The 17,632-nt window shown below is 32.7% G+C and overlaps 1 protein-coding gene across 11 annotated transcripts in view; it reads left to right on the forward strand.

The window, feature by feature from the left end:
* Positions 1 to 17,632, forward strand: part of Naaladl2 (N-acetylated alpha-linked acidic dipeptidase like 2) — a 1,233,816-nt gene that overhangs the window by 802,104 nt on the left and 414,080 nt on the right. The window lies entirely within an intron of this gene.

Consider the following 17,632-nt stretch of genomic DNA (forward strand, 5'->3'; position numbering starts at 1 on the left):
TGGAGAAAATAGAGAAAACATAGAATATGTGATGCAGGTTCAAAGAGATTACCAGGAAAATAAAAATTCTATCGAAAGCTGGCATAACAGCTTGAAAGAAACTAAGGATAGCTTATCTGAACTGAAGGGCAGATTTGTAATGTGGGAACATGAAATGAAAAACTTCTTAAAAATAACAAAACAAACAGCAATAATAGAAAGGCTAGAAGATGATAAGAAGATCTATAACTTAAGAATTAAGAACATAAAGGAAGAAGTAGGGACACAAACAAATGGACTACAAAAGCTATTCACAGAAATAATCCAAGAGAATTTCCCTAATTTAGCAAAAGGTAAAGATACTCAAATGTATGAGGCATAAAGGACCCCAGCCACCTACAACCCAAACAGGGCTACACCCAGGCATATAATAATCAAAATTCCAGAAATCCATTATAAGCACAGAATATTAAAAGCTGTCAGAGACAAGAAACAGATCACTTACAAGGGAACACCCATCAGAATTACAGGAGACTTCTCACCATAAACCATCAAATCATGAAGAGTATGTGGGAAAATAATTCAAGCTTTGAAAGATAATAACCTCCAGCCAAGATTGATATATCCTGCACAACTGTCCCTAGAAATTGATGGAAAATCAAGGTGCTTCCAGGACAATGAGGAACTAGGGGAATTTGCAACCACCAATTCAATTCTACAGAGAATACTGCAGGATATTCTAAAAAAGGAAAATACCAAGATCCCAGAAACAGTGGCAGAGAGGCCACAATGAATGGAGCAGAAAGCGAAATGAAGAAGACAAAGTGACAACTAATGACACAAAAAGAGCTCAACAGAAAGGAGGCAGAGAAGGTTGGATGGTAGGAACAGCTATTTTGGAGAAAACAAGACATCATGATAGGTAGTGCTGATTTAATATCCTCTTGTTTTGAAGTCCCATCAAGCTTGTATTCTTCTGTCTCCATTGGTCTTAACACGTTGTATCTTATTGGATTTTATTATATGTGATAATATAAATAAAAACTTTTATAGACAAGGAGATTATACAGAAACCATTGTTCATTTTCTGATAGTTGGTTCTAAATACCCTGTAATATTGTCATTCTCTTGAATGGTTTTACATTGTCTTGATATGTTTGGTGCTGCAGTATACGAAGTTATATTCAAAGATTTCAAGGGAAGAGACACTATGGTAACTACTTTTATGTCAGGATATCTTGTGGTGAAACACTATTTTGCTTAAATGGTTATGTTTTGACCTTCACTGTTTTGTTGTTATGCCCTCTTTTATCTCAATCTCCTTTTTTAAATTATTTACTTTTTTATTTTTATCTTTTTAATTAAGGGAAAATTAAAATAGCAGGATATATTATAGTAACCCACTTTGATTTTCTATTAACTTGATTTATAACCCCGTAATTCCCTCACTATCTTGTTTTGACTGGTTTTCCCCTATTCTGCTTTGCTTGATAGTACCAAGTTTGAAAGTATAGGCAACAACTGTGAAGACCATAGATTCATTATGACACCCATTCTGGTTGACTATTATCTTCTTTTAAAGTCCTGTCATGTCTCCAATGTTTTGGATTTATTCTTTACTGTTTTGTTCAATTTTATTATAACTGATGATATAGTTAATTATTTTTAAGATAGCAAGAGGCAATATGATAACCATTGTAGATCACCTTGTATTTTGTTTTTACATTATGTATTATGTCCATCCTTTTGATTTAACTGACTCCATTCTGTTATGTCACATTTGGTTTACTCTCTTCAAAAAAAAAGTAATAAGAACTGTGGGAGTAATAAAACCCAAAATGTGTAATTGTCATTGTGCAAAAGAAAGGAGATAAAGTGCTCTAAAAGATATAACTGTGTATATATTTAAATGTATAAGATAGATAACCATATTAGTGAGTTTTGGTGGATCATTGAACAAACCTGTTTGCAGTATCACTGTTTGAAAGTCCACTTTATATGCTTTAATTTTGTAACTGAACAGCTATTTCTAAGATGACAATATGTAATCTACTAGTGATTTCCTACCATTTATTTTTTCTGAAATTCTGTATAACTTGTACCCTTTTTCTGTTTTTTTTTTTCTTTTTCTCCTTAAATAAAATTAAAAAAAATAAATATATTCTATGGGCTATATATGATCTATTTTAGAGAATGTCCTATGTATTGCTGAGAAGAATGTGTATTCCTCTGTTGTTGGGTAGAACACTCTGTATATATCTATCAAGTTCATTTGTTCACATGTTTGATTCAGTTCTGTTATTTCTTTGCTGATTTTCTGTCTGGTTGATCTGTCCCTTAGTGTCAATGGTGTGTTAAGTCCTCCTGTTATAATTGTGTTTTTCATTTCTGTTAATACTTGCTTTGTATAATGGGTCCTCTGGAATTTGGTGCATATATATATATATATATATATATATATATATATTTAAGATGGTTATCTCTTCCTCTTGTAGTTTTCCCCTAACCAGTATGTAATGACTTTCTTTATCTCTTGTGATCATTCTTGGTTTGAAGTTCACATTGTCTGCAAACAGAATAGCTACCCATGCTTTTGGGGGTTGGTTCCTGTTGCATAAAGTATTGTTTTCCATCTTTTGACTTTCAGTCTGTGAGTATTCTTTTGGGTTAGATGGGTTACTTGTAGACAGCATATGGTTGGATGTTGTTTCTTGATCAATTCTGCGAGTTTGTTTCTTTTAATTCGTGCATTGAGACCATTTACATTAATGTTTAATTGTTATATGTTGGTTTATCATTTGCATGTTATCTTTCTGCTGTTGCATCTTTATCTTTCCATTCTGTTTAATTGTCTGCTTTGCTTAGTAGTTTTTTCCTAAGTGTATCTAAACTTTCTTTCAGTATTCTTTGCAGGATTGGCTTGGTGATCCTGAAGTTCTTCAGCTGTTCTTTGTCATGGAAGTATCTTATTTCTCCATTAATTCTGAAGGACAGTTTTTCAGGATACATTAATCTAGGTTGGAAATCATTTTCCTTTAGAATCTGAAATACTTCACTGCATGCTCTTCTTGACTTTATTGTTTGTGCTGAGAAGTCTGCTGTGATTCTGATAGGTTTTCCTTTATAGGTGATCTGTCTTTTCTCTCTGACAGCTTTTAATATTCTATTCTTATGTTGGATTTCTGTGATGGTTATTATTATATGGCTGGGTGTAGTTTTATTTTGGTTATGACTATTTGGAGTTCTATATGCTTCTCTTATCCTGATGTCAGTTTCTGTTCATATGTTTGGGAAACTTTCAGCTATTCTCTAAATATCCTCTTGACATCTTTTATGTTTTCCCCTTCTTTTTCATGTATCTCTGTTAATAGTATGGTGTTTTTATTTGCATTATCTTGCAGCTGTTGAATTGTTATTTCCTGATTCCTTGTTATTTTTAAAAGATATTGCCTTTCCTGTTCACTAGCTGCAATCCTGTCTTCGAGGTTTGAAATTCTATCTTCACTTTCATTGAGGTGGTTTTTACAACTTTCAATGGAATTTTTGATTTCCTGTATATCTCTTTGCATCTGCTTTATGTATTCTTTTTGTTTCTTATATTGTTAATCCAGGGATTCTAGCTTTTTGTTTAGCTCCTCCAATTTTTTAACTGTGTCTTCTTTAGGTATATTCAACATCTCTTTCATAATTTTATCATATCTTCTTTTACCTCGGAGATTATTTCTAGTTTGAATTCCTTTAAAGCTTCCTTGAGTTGCTTCTTTATTTCAGTTGCTATTATTTCAGATATTCAAGTGTATGGCATATATTTTCTTCTGTGTGCATAGCTCCCAAGGTTTCTTGGGATGGGCTGGAGGTTTGAGATTGCACTTTGGTCTTTTGATTTGTCATTTTCCTATATTTCTATACTTCAAGTGTTGTTAGAAGGCTTCCCCTGGATGTGTTGTAAGTTTTCTCCCGTGCCCTAGGCTCCTGGGACTGAATGGAAGTTGCTGAGCCTGGTCCAGTTAGGCCCTCAAGGCCTCTCATGCCACCTTTAGTGTTTCAGGTAGTTGGGCAGGCACCTAACCAATGTGGATGATGGGTTGAAGCTCCCCCAGGCAAAGACCAATGCCCTGGAACTCACTTCACCTACTCTCAAATCCTGTAATTGAAGAAAGTCACTGGGCATAATATAGTTCATCCACAAAACCTCCCAAGGCTAGTCTAGTGTGGCTGGGCTCTGGAAAGGTCTTTGTGCTCCAGAAGAGATGATCTTAAAGTCTCCCCAGGGCTTGGGATGGCTTGGATTCACTCCAGCCACCTGCTGAATTTCCGTTTTGGAGAAGTAAGTCTCTATTCTCATATAAAAATCCAGTTTCTTAGATATACTGTGTAGGAATATCCTAGAATAATCATTCCTTTATTCAACTTTGTTTTTAAAACAACTTTCATTCAGAAGTTCAAAATAGTCATCTCAGGACAATCTCAGACTTATAGTAGATCAGAGTGATTTCACAAGGAATCCTCATATAAACAAACTGGAAATAGGAAAGGAAATGAGCACAGCCTCGCTGTTCCTGCTTAGTACCAGTGACATACATTCATTCACCAGTTCTACGTTAACCTGGGATCCGATAGTTTACAACCAGAATTCTGTTTTCACTATTTTAAGAGACACATAACTGTTGAAAAATTACAATACTTCACTGAGTGATAGATTTTTCTCAAATACAAAACAAAATTCAAATAAGGAAAGCAATGAATGATTTTAAAATTTTGTTGGAAAAATTGTGACAAATGTCCTTTTTATAACTACACATCCAATTATAAAAATTAATTATAATGAAGACTATTATTTTTTAGTATTTCTATTGAAGTTTTAAAACTTCAAGTATATAATATATAGTGCAAACATAGTAAGTTTAGATACATATGTAATGAGTGATAAAATAAAGATAAATGTGATCTTGTTAGGTTCTTATATGCCTTAAAACAAATATTTGGGGCATTCAACAATGTGTCAACATTGGAAAATAAAAGAGTGTATTAGTATGCATTTCTTTAACAATGAAAACATTTTTGTCTCAGTCAATGTGCAATTATTTTGTTTCTGAAATAAATTAAGTAAAATTTATTGAGTCTGAGGAGCCCTTATTTCCAGAGAATTGTAGTTCAATTTCATTTTTAATTAGAATTCAACACTGTTGATTTTTTAGGACTGGTAAACAAGATCTAGGAATAAAGTATGTACTTAATTTGTATTACTTTTCTGAAATTTAGTGTAGAAAGTAATATGTCTGGTTAATTTGTAAACATTTCTGAATGTTCTGTTGTAGAAATTTCCATTTATAAAAGCTGCTCTTCTATGGCAAATTACTTACACTTTCAAATAAACATGTTTTGACATGAGCAAAACTTATTCGATTAAAAGAGAAAACAAAGTACTCCCATTTGATGTGTGCAATAGGTGATAAAATTTCTATAAATTCTCAGGAAGGGTAGATACATTGCATTAAATATCATTTTTGCCCTAAATATTATAATTATTTTAATAAACTATAGATATAGTCACATGAGACAGACATTTCTATGTTGAAAACCATTCTCTTACAAAGCAAAAGTTACACTGTGATAAATCCACATGGAATAAAAAGCTTTAGGTCACAGGATTTGTTGTGCTAATATTTTCTTCTCTCTCAATTTTTCATGTCTGTTTTGGTTTTTCAATTTTACTCTACTGTGATTCGTCACACTGAGAGGACTAAAGAGTTGCATAAATGAGATTTAATTTTCAGCATTTCTGTGCATTCAGACATTCAGTTGGATGTGTTGTCTACCTAGAATCCTATTTTAATATGGTGGTAAATACAAGGAAGATAAAAGGAATGAGAGGCTGCTAAATAATGCCTTAACCATATGGGTTATAACAGTCCATTAAAATAATACTTTATATGCATAGATATGTGTGATGAAAAATATATCACAGTAAATTAACAGTTAATTCAATTTTCAAGAAGTAACCAATTAGAATGGACATTTACTAGCTTTTCTCTTTAAATAATATCTAAAATCTGGATGAAAATATACATGTTGACAATCTATTTTTCAATCCAAAGGAATAATGATAGTTGAGAAAAATCAAAAGCCTTTCTAGGCCAGTAAAATGAAAACTCTGACTCTGACCTCAGTTAATCTATACTGTAAAAAGACCTTGTCAATTTCTGTTAGATAGCATTGCAAAGGTAACAATTGATGATCTGTTTAGATAGACGCACATTCTGACTTTTTTGGTGGAATCAACTATAAATTTTTTCTAATTAGAAAAATTAGAAAAGAGAATATGGAAAAAATTTAATTCAACTACTTACATAAATCAAGCATCTGATTTGACTCATAGAAGACAAAACTAAAAATAATTCATGTTGATGTATGTATAAACGTTGAGCATGCCCAGAAATGACAACGTCGCTAAACTGCTCATGTATTGTTACACATCTCATATGATTAAATAAGTATTCCATGAGGGTTAAAGAAATTATGGCTCTGTGATATAGATTGCTTTTTTCTTAAGTGAATAAAAATGAATATGATTATAAGAGAAGTATTTCACTGATAGGCGATGAAAATATAATAAATCGTTATTCTAGTTTTAAGCCATTGTAAGAAATACAATTATAAAAATTTAAAATGCATCATTCAGTTTTAAAAACATATAATATATGGAAGACATTAGGATTCATGGTTTTTCTGTTCTATGTTAATACAATTAAAAACAGACTGAACGTGGTGACATAAATGACGATAGAAAAACTTTTATTTTATATGAATATTTGGTTCTGTGAATAAACTCACAATATTTTGTGTTTTTTATGTCAAGACATTTGTTTCCCCATTTGTTTCCCCCCTTTTTGAGACTACTCCATGCTGGAACAAATGCAAAGTATAATTACATTGCCACTAATTATCATTCTCTTTTCTTTCCTCCTCCTCTTTTTTATAATACCCTCCAAAATAAATGAAATTTAAAAAAAAGAACCGCCCATATTTTCACATTATTGAATTCTCAAAATCCTACAGATATGTTACCACATTCGACTTTACCTCATACTATGTGACTGGTGGGCCAAATGTCATCTTCTTTTATGAAAGCAGAAGTTGAACCGCAGAGCTTTTCGGTTGCATGCCCAGCGTCCATTGCCTACCAACGGGTCTAGAAAGCCTTTTACCCTTAGCCAAGTGGCACTTCTTCTTTCATATTTCTTGCAAGCCAAGCTACATAAAAACAATCAGATACACTCAGATACATTGCTAACAGTATGTAATAGCATATGATACAACCAGTACAAGATTTGAAGTTTTTCTTTGGTAAAATGTAGTGAGTAATTTGATAAGTACATTTAATGCTAATATTCATTGATCTTCCTGCATATAGTCTTTATTTCTACCCACTTTGGATAGGGAAAATACTCTCTTAATTTATAAAAATACTGTTAAATAGTGACTCTTTTCATCTTCATAAGATGGTGATGCTATAAATTGAGAAGACATGAAACATTAAATACACCTATACTCATTAAAGATTTTTATTTTATATATCAGAAAATTCAGTGCTCTGTTAAATATTACAATTATAAAAGCAACTTTTTAGGCAGAAGAAATTTAAATTTTGAATGTTGATATTTATACAGGCTGAACAATCAGAAAACTATGTCAAAATTAACAAACAGTTTCTGACATGCTTTTAAAGATATTTTATTCTTAGGGGCCAGGGATTTAGTTCAGCGATGTGAGCACCTGCTTGGTGAGTGTGAGGTCATGAGTTGGATCCCTGGTACCAAAAAAATAAAAAAGAAATGTTTTTAAAAAGATATTTTATTCTTGTGAGTTTTCATGGGATTCCATACATTCATTATGACTTTCATTAAATATGGTTTTAACTAAGAGAATTGATCATATATAATAAAAATTTTAAATGTAAGTTTTCCAAGACAAAATGAGGAAGAACTCGATACTTTCCTTTGATCTTATTTATCAACATGGGAACTCACCTAATTCCAGAGATGCATGCATGTCAATGCATAATTGGTTTCACATCACTATCTGTTTTTCGATCTCTCCTACATTTGCATAAACATTAAGAACAGAAAGTTGTTAAATGAGTAGCTTACTGTCTTTATGATTTTATTTGTCTGCAGGAATGACAGGCATTCTTTTCTGTACATTTTGAACATATTTGGAAGCAATATGGCTTTATAAGTAAAAAGCAGGGGAAAATGAATTTGAAGGCATACTCCTCCAGCCTGAGATCTGCTACCATATAACTATAGCGCATTGGACTAATAACTTTTATGTCACAATGGCGTCAGGTGTGGCATCAGAATAACCCCCGAGAGCACTTAGAAGACTACAGTGGGATATTAGTATAATGTGTAACTTCAAACAATAAAGGTAACTAATGAAGCAGCAGAACAGTTTTTCCCCACCCCTTGTTTTCTTCTTTTTATCCTTCTGAATTATAAAAGTAAAAATTGAATTTTTTTCTGTAACAATTTATCAAATGTTCTAAATAACTTCAAATTGCTTTCTTTGAAGGTGGATCTTTTCCTATTAATGTCAGTGAGGTTATTTAAACAATGTTTGATTCATCAAATGACACGATCTGATATATCAGGTTTATGTTTTCAGGGATTTTGACAAAAAATGATGTGATTCTGTCTTGAATATACTATGACTACAATGAATTATTCTTACATTAAGAGTCCTTTTTAAATTAAGAACGTGAGTTTATTTCTGAATCATAACAAATATAACAAAAACCTTTTAAACTTCTGTAGCTGCTTTCTTACAATAGATAAGTAAAGGTCCATGTTGCAAATCTAATAATAGGAAAAACAATTTAATGAAAAAAGTAGCATACAATTTGAGCCTCTGAGGTAAAGAAAAATATTCTCAGTAAATGATCATATACTTGTCATAGTATTACTTTGTCATAATGATTAGTATTCACATATGCTAGTTATTTAAAAATAGTAAAACTAAATAAGTGGATAAAAATTTACTGTGAAATGTTAAATTCATGATATATAGTGGGTTTTCTTCTGCATTTTTCTGTTACTCTACCCAATTTTTAATCTAAAGCAGCTCAGTCTATTGTTTGCTATATGTGAATTGCCATTACTATACTTTTGCAAAAATGCAGGTCTCTTTCAGTAAACAAGCAGGACTATAATTCTCACTATTGATTTCAATGTCTTTTCAGAAAGCAGATCACTGCAAGAAGTATCTGATGTGTTTTATAAATTTACCCTTTAGCCAATCAATTTGTCTTTGTAAACCCTGGATGTATAATTGAAAGGAGAGGCCTAGTATGACGGAAACCAGACTTTGGTTCAGAAAACTCCAGATTGATCCCTGGCATTACTACTTATTAACTCTGAACCTGGGTCAATCTATCAACCTTCTTGAATCACAATTTTAGCAACTATATAATGTGAATTGAAAAATGACTTATGTCAAATGATCTGAATAAAAACCAATAAGTAACTTAGAAGACAGTGCCTGCCTCATAGTAGATGTACAATAAGTATTTGATTATTTGATTTAAGTTTGACTCAGAAGATCTAGATTTAGTTACAATTATGTATAATTATGTATCTTTGTATAAATCCTATCAAATATTTACCTTACATGAGTATAATAGCTTGCCAAAGCTGCTGTAAGAAAATGTCACAGGCTGAGTGGCTTAAAGAACAGAAATCTATTTTCTTATAGTTCAGGTATCTAGAAGTCTATGATGGCAGTTTGCTGGGCCGGTTTCTTCTTCTGCTTGCCTCCTTGGTTTGCGAATATAACTTTGCCCTGTGTCTTCACACAACCTTTGCACTGTTTGTGTTTCTCTGGTGTCTGTCTTCTTATGACAGCAGTCATATTGGAGTAGGAGGCATCTGTATGACTTCTTTAAAAGCTTACTTATTTTAAGGTTCTGTCTCTTCCAAATACCACTTATATTCTCATATGTGCAAAGGATTAAGATTTCAAAATATGAGATGTGAGAGAACACAATCCAATCTGTAACAGGTTACTAAGCTCTTGTTGTTATGTTTTCCCCATGAGGGCTCAGAAAAGGTTTCTACGTGTGATGACCAGACCATTCTTCTAGTGCTAGACCAATGCTATAAAGACGTAAATGGTGATTAAAAACAGTTTTTTCCTTTGGTACTTGATGTTAGTGGTATTTGAAGAAGTGATACTTTCTGACAAGTGAAAATCAGAAGAGTAGGGCTTATAGTCAATGAGTTCAAAAGAGTAAGTTGATATTTTAGGAGCATTTGTGAGTAAATTACAGCCCAGTAGATAGTCAGCTGATATTCCCTTATTAGACAATGAATAAGTGGATTATCTAGATGATAATAACAACAGTATTCTTCCAATGGACGAGGAAAGATATGTCAGTTGAAAAGGAAGTACATACACTTAGGGAAAGAAGGTGTGTGACAGGAATCTAAGCAGGATCCTTTCTTTTTTATTATCCCTGTCTTTGCTTTTCTCTGAGTGGTTTCTCCCTGAGCATGTGAATGCCATGGAAGCACTCAGATATTGCCTTACCAAGGCAATGCACTAGAATCCCATGTCGGACTATTCTCAGGTACCAAACTACTTTCCCTGAGAAAATAATTACTGAAAGTTTGGATTTTTTAAGGTCTGCTACAAAATACTGCTGTGTTTTACTGATGGATTGGTAGTACCATTTATTTTGGAAGTGATTATTTGGCACTTGATGGGATCTAGCTTTATGTACTATTCACAAGAAGAAATGTATTAAGCAGGTCAGGGTAAGAAATATGGGATCAGCCACCTTTGAAGCTGACCAAAGACATTTATCTATAAGACCCTGTCAACAAGACAAAATCACAGTGTCAAACCTAATTGGATTGGTCTCTACCAGTCTGTCACTGCTGTCAGATGACAAAGCAAGTCAAAGAAAAAATCAAAGCAAAATAAATCTTATTTTATTTATGTACGTTAAAAAGAGATATAGCACATGATATACTTAATTAAACTTTTTTTTTTAAATTTCAAAAATGGACTGGCTTAATTCTTATGCCACAACAAAATGTAATGTATAAATTTTCTGAGCCAGAGGGTAAAAAGAGTAGAAAAACTAATACATAATTGATCCATATACACTGTAGTATATTTGTATATCGTATTCCTTCACTCATTTATTAGATAATAAATCCTTTACAGTAATTTATTCAGCAACAATAGAAAAAAATTGTCCTGTGCCAGGTACTCTGCTAGACATTAGACAAATAAGATGTGAATTCTTTTTTGTACCAGGGATCAAACTCACAAGTGCTTACATTACTGGGAAACTAAATTCCCAGCCCCAAGACAAGATGAAACTATAGGATTTTTGCCTTAAGAAAGCAAAAAATTTTGCCATAATCTATTGCTACTCAATAGACTCATCAAATGGACTCTAATTTCTGGGAAGAAAATCAGATTAAAATATGACTTGGTGCGGTTTGAGCATTACAACCGTTTGAAATGTGGGATTTTTTGTTGCTTATTTGTGGTAGTCAAGTTGAGATGTGAGCACCTGTGAAAACTTGGGCAAGGATCATATTATCTCAGCACTCAGATCTTTGAGTTAAAGAGAATAAGAGACATGTGAACAAGGGATTTGTTTAATGATTCTTATTTTCATAGAAAACATAATGCAAAATACATTTTTGAGCTATGGAAGGATTAATAAGTATCACTGACTGACATTTTTGAGCAAATATATTCAGTAAATTTATATAACATTTAACTTCTTTCCTAGAAATAAAATAAAATATTAGTTGAAACCCTTATTAGAGTAGCAACATTCACAACATAAACATTGTTGACAATTTTATTAACAGTATTTCCAAACCTACATAAGATTATTTTCAAACTTATTGTCAGCATATTTTTATTGTAAAATAGTTTTGTCATATACATGACAATATACAGCATATTATATATTGCAAAATAGTTTAGTTTAAGTACTGTAAAATAGTTTTGAAAATTGAAATGAGCATTTTACAGTATAACATTATTTATATCTGGAAAGCAAACATGAGATATTTCAGAATTTTTATGTAAAGATCCTGCATATTTTTAATTTTTCTTTTACCTTTGCCTTACTATGTTTTGTGTAAATTTAAAATATTGATAATGTATAATATGTGAAATAGATTCTGAGAAGTCGTAGTATGAAACTATTTTAATGATCACTTTTAAACTGAGAAATTGTTTTATATTTGGTGGTGTATTCCTGGTCAACAGTTTAAAAGAAAATGTTACATGTGATGGTATATGATGATACACTACATTAAAATGTGTCTGTCAGTCACAGACCACAGACCATGTCTCATAAAGCGATATCACCTAGTGATGTCATAGTTCTTATAATTAGGGCAAGTACAACCTATGATGTTTATGCAATGATGAAATTGGGTGACAATGCATTTGTTAGAATATAAGCCTTTCACTGAGCAACACGTAACTGTTAAAGCCAGTGTAAGTATGTCTTCAAAACATCTTTAAAAATCATGAAATTCAACTACATAATTATTTTTTGTTTTGAGCACAAAGGATCTTTGAGGATCATACAATTCGACCTACACTGGTGGAACTATGAAACCAAGACCTAGTGATATATGAGATGTCCATAGCTATGTAGTGTCAAGATTCGTACCAAGACTCACACCTTTTGCATTCTAATGCTGTTTAATTTGTCTTAATTAGAACTGAATTATTTTCATATAACAGAAGCTCTTTAAAAGGCAAACTTCACCAAGTGTGAGGGAAAGTAGTACAGCTGGATTTTGTATCTCCAAAAGAAAAGTTTTCTCTTGTGCCCACTTTTATCTCCATTTTCTCTATTATTCTTTTACTATCAGACTTTTTTTTTTGAAAAACTTAGTTTTCATACCCTGATCCTAGTGAGCTTCTATACACTGAACCAGGTAGTTACAAAGCGATTAGCATGTTGAAGAAACTCAAGCCTATCTTATACATCCTTAAGAGATAAAGGATAGTTGAATTTCAGTGTCAGGAAATATTGGCCCAACATTTGCTCCTTCTCTTCAGGATTTAAACCCCAATATAATCATTATACTGAATACAATTTATCTAAAGCTGCAAGAGGTGCAGGACAGGGCTAAATTATTTTCATCTGAGAAAAGGGCAGGCTGCTGCCAGCTGAAGCATGGACAGCTGAATCCATTCCTTGCACTAAAAAATGTAGATAAAAGGATATGATCTCACCAGAGTAGATTTCTTAAATATTTTAGCCAGTCCCAATCTCAAAATGTTCAAAATGCAGTGCAGAACATTTTTCATTTAATATAGATAATATTATCTAATGCATTGAAAACCCAGCAATAGACAATTTCTAATTAGATGGTGTTGTTATCAGAGTGTACAAAGGAAAAGATTTAACACAGGACACATAACACATAGGACTATTTTATAATATTCGCCCAAAAATTAAATGTAAAAGAGTACAGGAGATCTTCATACTAGAGATCCAAAGAATCCAACTGAAAGCCTGGATCTTGCAGCAGTGTCCTACAGGAGACCAGTTGAAGATACAGAGTCCTTGGCAGTGTCCCCTGTAAGTCCAGCTTGAGGGCACAACAGTGTCTCATACAAGTCTGTATCAAGGATCCTCACTGAGAAGGTCAAAAGCCAGTCAGTGGTAGAAGCTAGCAAGTGGTAAAGGATCGGTGCTGTCAGGCTGAAGGATCTACACTGGAGCCAGGAAATGATGCTCAAAGTAAGGGCCAGAGACTTCCCAAAGAGAACCACAGCCATCCTCAGCAACACTGAGGACCCAAAGTCCTCTGAAGATGAAAACAGTTGTGTTCATATCAGGAAAATCAGTGCAATAAGCTTCTCCAGGAGGATCAACTGGAGGAGATCTTCCCTTCCAGTTCCGTTTTTATGCTGTTGACAATAATCCTCAGCTGAGCTTTCCACACCAGCACCGCTTAATTCAGTTCAGCTGGGTGTTGCAAGCTGGCCATTTAGTTAGTCCACAACAGAAACTACTGAATTAAACTACTGAATTAAGAGCTTTATGGTAGTCAGCAAGGGTGGACAAGGGGCAAAATTTAACAACGTTAAAGAAGGGCCCACCAAAGGTCAAACCAGTGTGGACAGAGGATAGAGGAGGAAGCCAAATCGTATTTAAGACTAACACAACCTCCTCATCCCCCCCAAGAAAAACCAATGTACAATTTTCCCTTATGCTTCTTTCTAGGTTGTAATCAATAAAAAATGCCCGTGTTATATGTTTAGTAAAAGGGTCACAACGGATTATCAAAATACTAAGCAGAGACAAAATTGGAAACTCAAGCATATTATTTTTGAAAAAGGTAACTGTGAAACACTAGGTTTCATAAATACTGATCAAATGGTTAGTGTACTGACCTTTTTTCAAGGGATTTGTACGATATCTTGAATTCTTTCATTAAAGCAAGGTCAAAAGTTTTTAAAAATAAAAAAAATAAACAAGCAGGAAAATGAAGTAGGAATGACTTTTTTCTCTCAGATCAGAAACCTCTCATGGAACCACTCTGCAAAGACCTTGAACCTGGCCTCATAATCCTTGACTAGGCTGTCATTCATTGTCAGTACACTGAGGTTAGCATTCAAGATAAAAAATTTTGGTCAATCAACTGGTAGAATGAACTTGTGAGAAGGATTTTATTTTTTTGTCTTCATATTACAGTTTCAGAGATTTGCCTATATAAAAATATCCACAAACTGTTAATGTGCAAGTGGCAAAAGAATAAAAATCATTTTTATAAGTTGATTATTTTCAAAAGAATAAAAGTAATGTGCAAAAGTATACTGCATTTTACTTTTCCCTAAAAATTATCTTGTGAATTTTTGATTAGTTAAATAGCTATAAAAAAATAAGTATTTAATTTTAACAATGCAGAGAGGCAAGTAAATAGTTTCTCTTTATTTAATAGGGTATATTCCAAAAATCCTACTGACTATTTTAAATCACAGTGATGAATGTTCTAAACAGTGTTTTTTCTCATATACATAGCTAAATTTTAATTAATAAATTAGGAACAGAAGATTGACAGTAACAATTCTAAATAAACTAGAAAATTTTAATTACTGTAATAAAAGTTATATGACTGTTGCCTTTCTCTTTCATATTGTATACACTTTCTTAGTGATGATGTGGGATGACCCAATGCTGACAACATGAGATAATGTGAGTTATGAAGGCACTGTGCTATAGCACTGAGATATTATATAAGGAAAACTTGGACAAAAATATTGCAATACTATGATAGGTGATCTATAACCAAGACTACTGAGGTACTAACAAGTGAGTAGCATATATAACATGGACACATTTGACTCAGGAATGATTCATGCCTGAGGTAGGATGGAATATGGTCTAGATTTCATTCTGTTATCCAGAATTATATGTTATTTAAAAGTAAAAAAAAATACTCCTGGAATGCTCCATTTAATATTTTTAGACCAGATTTTATGGAGAGAAACTGAAATCACAGAAAACAGAAACATAGATAAAAGGCACTACTGTACTGTTATATATAGGATGCAAGAATATACCTTATTATAGATTCTCTAAAGGGAATATTGTTTATAAGAAATAATAAAAGTAAATACTTTGTCAGATATTCCACCAATGCAAATATAATTTGTGAAGACAGGTATATGTCAGAGATTTAGTGACAAGAAACCTTATTGTAGTATAATATAAACACCTAATATGATTAACGCGACCAAGAGAATTTGGTTATGTGACATTTGATGACTGCTATATAGTATTATTTATATCTTTAAGATTATATAGAAATTAAAATTCTACAAAATTATTTATCAACATATCCAAATGTTTATTATGTATTAAATGAAGTGAATGAAAAGTCTTCACAATTAATACATGGTCCAGAATAATCTTCAGGTTAAACTACCATTGGAGATAATTTAATGAAGCTGTTCATTTTTTAATTTTTGCTTGTATCTTTTCTTCCTAATAACTGTAAAATGCTTTAACAATAAAAGTAATTTAATATTTTAAGAAATTGCTGTCTAGAGAAGTTTATAGCTTTTTCCTGATGTATTCACCCACCAAAACTAAACATTCAAAATCATTCCCTTGACCATTGTTTTCAAGAAGAACGATTTCAGTGTGCAACACTGGTAGCCCTCCTGAGTATTACAGTGGTGAGGAATTGAAGAGTATGTCTTAAATCTTCACCTTTTATTCACATATTCTTTGTTCTGTCCTTTTTTTTTTCAATGTACCTCTTCCTTTAAAATCTTCTTTTCTATCCGTTGAAACACTGATGAGAAAATAATTACAGAAGTCTGATCTGAATGATTTTTTAGGTTTGTTCATTACAACCAAAACTGTAAAATAGTGAAAATTTCCCAAGAAATAAGAAAAATACCATTAAGTAGACATTATCCATGTCAGGTTCTTTACAAATAATTTTATTTTTCATGGTGAAAATCATGCTGCATACATGGCTGTATGCCTCATTTTTTTAAAATAGAGGTGAATACAAAATATTTTTTCTGGGATCTATTTTCTTTACGTATAGCTGCTGTGTCTAGTATATTTTGCTTTATTACTTTCTCAAAAATACTATCTCGTGCCTACTACCCATCTATTAAACGTGAATGTGCAATCCAGCAATTATAAGCATGATACCTGCCCTCTTAGTCCAGGGCAGCCGAGGCTCTGAGCTCCTGCACTGTGTGGTGCACCGCAGCTGTCAATAAACAGTATTAGCTGTCGTGGGAAGGGATGCATAGGTGGTAACTAAGGTGCACAGGGAGCAAGAATTGTCTATGCTCAGTTTTGCCCTGATTCTTTTGCTCTTTGATTCCTCTAATATCCCCTAATTGCTTTCCTTCTCTCATGGGAAATAAATAGAATGAGCAAATCATGATTATTGTTCTGCCTGTCAGGTAAATCACACTAAAATACATAACTAAAAAAAAAATCAATTTAACAAGAAAAAACAGAGACCTTGAAATGGTGTCAAGTTCACATAGCCCATTACACTTATGTATTGTGTACTTACTAAAGCCCAGAGGGGGGTCTTTGCATTAAATATATCTTGGAGGAGGCACTGAAGGAGGACTGTTTTCAAAACGTTTAATAACAGAAGCAAAGCAAAAGCTGATCCTTAGGAGGCCATCGGTGGGTTATATGTAAAATCCCTCAGTTGCCTTTTCGGAAGTATCTGACTGGGCATGAGGATAGTGGCAAGCATGATTAATACAGTGGGGGCCCTCCGAAGGTTCGGAACAGTGGCTACTGCTAGTATGAAAGTAATTTAACAGCTGATATAACAAAACTAGTCAGGGAGGAAATATATAACAATATATGGTGATTTATACTCTGGGGAGTACGTTGAAGTGGTCACAAGGGAACTCTTTTTAAAGAGTAGAACCTTGTGTATAGTGGAACATCTGTTAATCTAACAAAAAGTAGAGACTCTAAATCTACTTAGACAATTAGAGAATGAATATTCCATAAGCAGACAACTGAAATAAAATATAAACATTATAGGAATACAAATTAAATATAAAGAAAAAGGGGAAAAGAGAAGAGATTTTAAAACTTTATTGA

The sequence above is a fragment of the Cavia porcellus genome, unplaced genomic scaffold, assembly GCF_034190915.1.
Source record: "Cavia porcellus strain 051 isolate PalLab524CR breed Dunkin Hartley unplaced genomic scaffold, mCavPor4.1 scaffold_17, whole genome shotgun sequence".
NCBI classification, from domain to species: domain Eukaryota; kingdom Metazoa; phylum Chordata; class Mammalia; order Rodentia; family Caviidae; genus Cavia; species Cavia porcellus.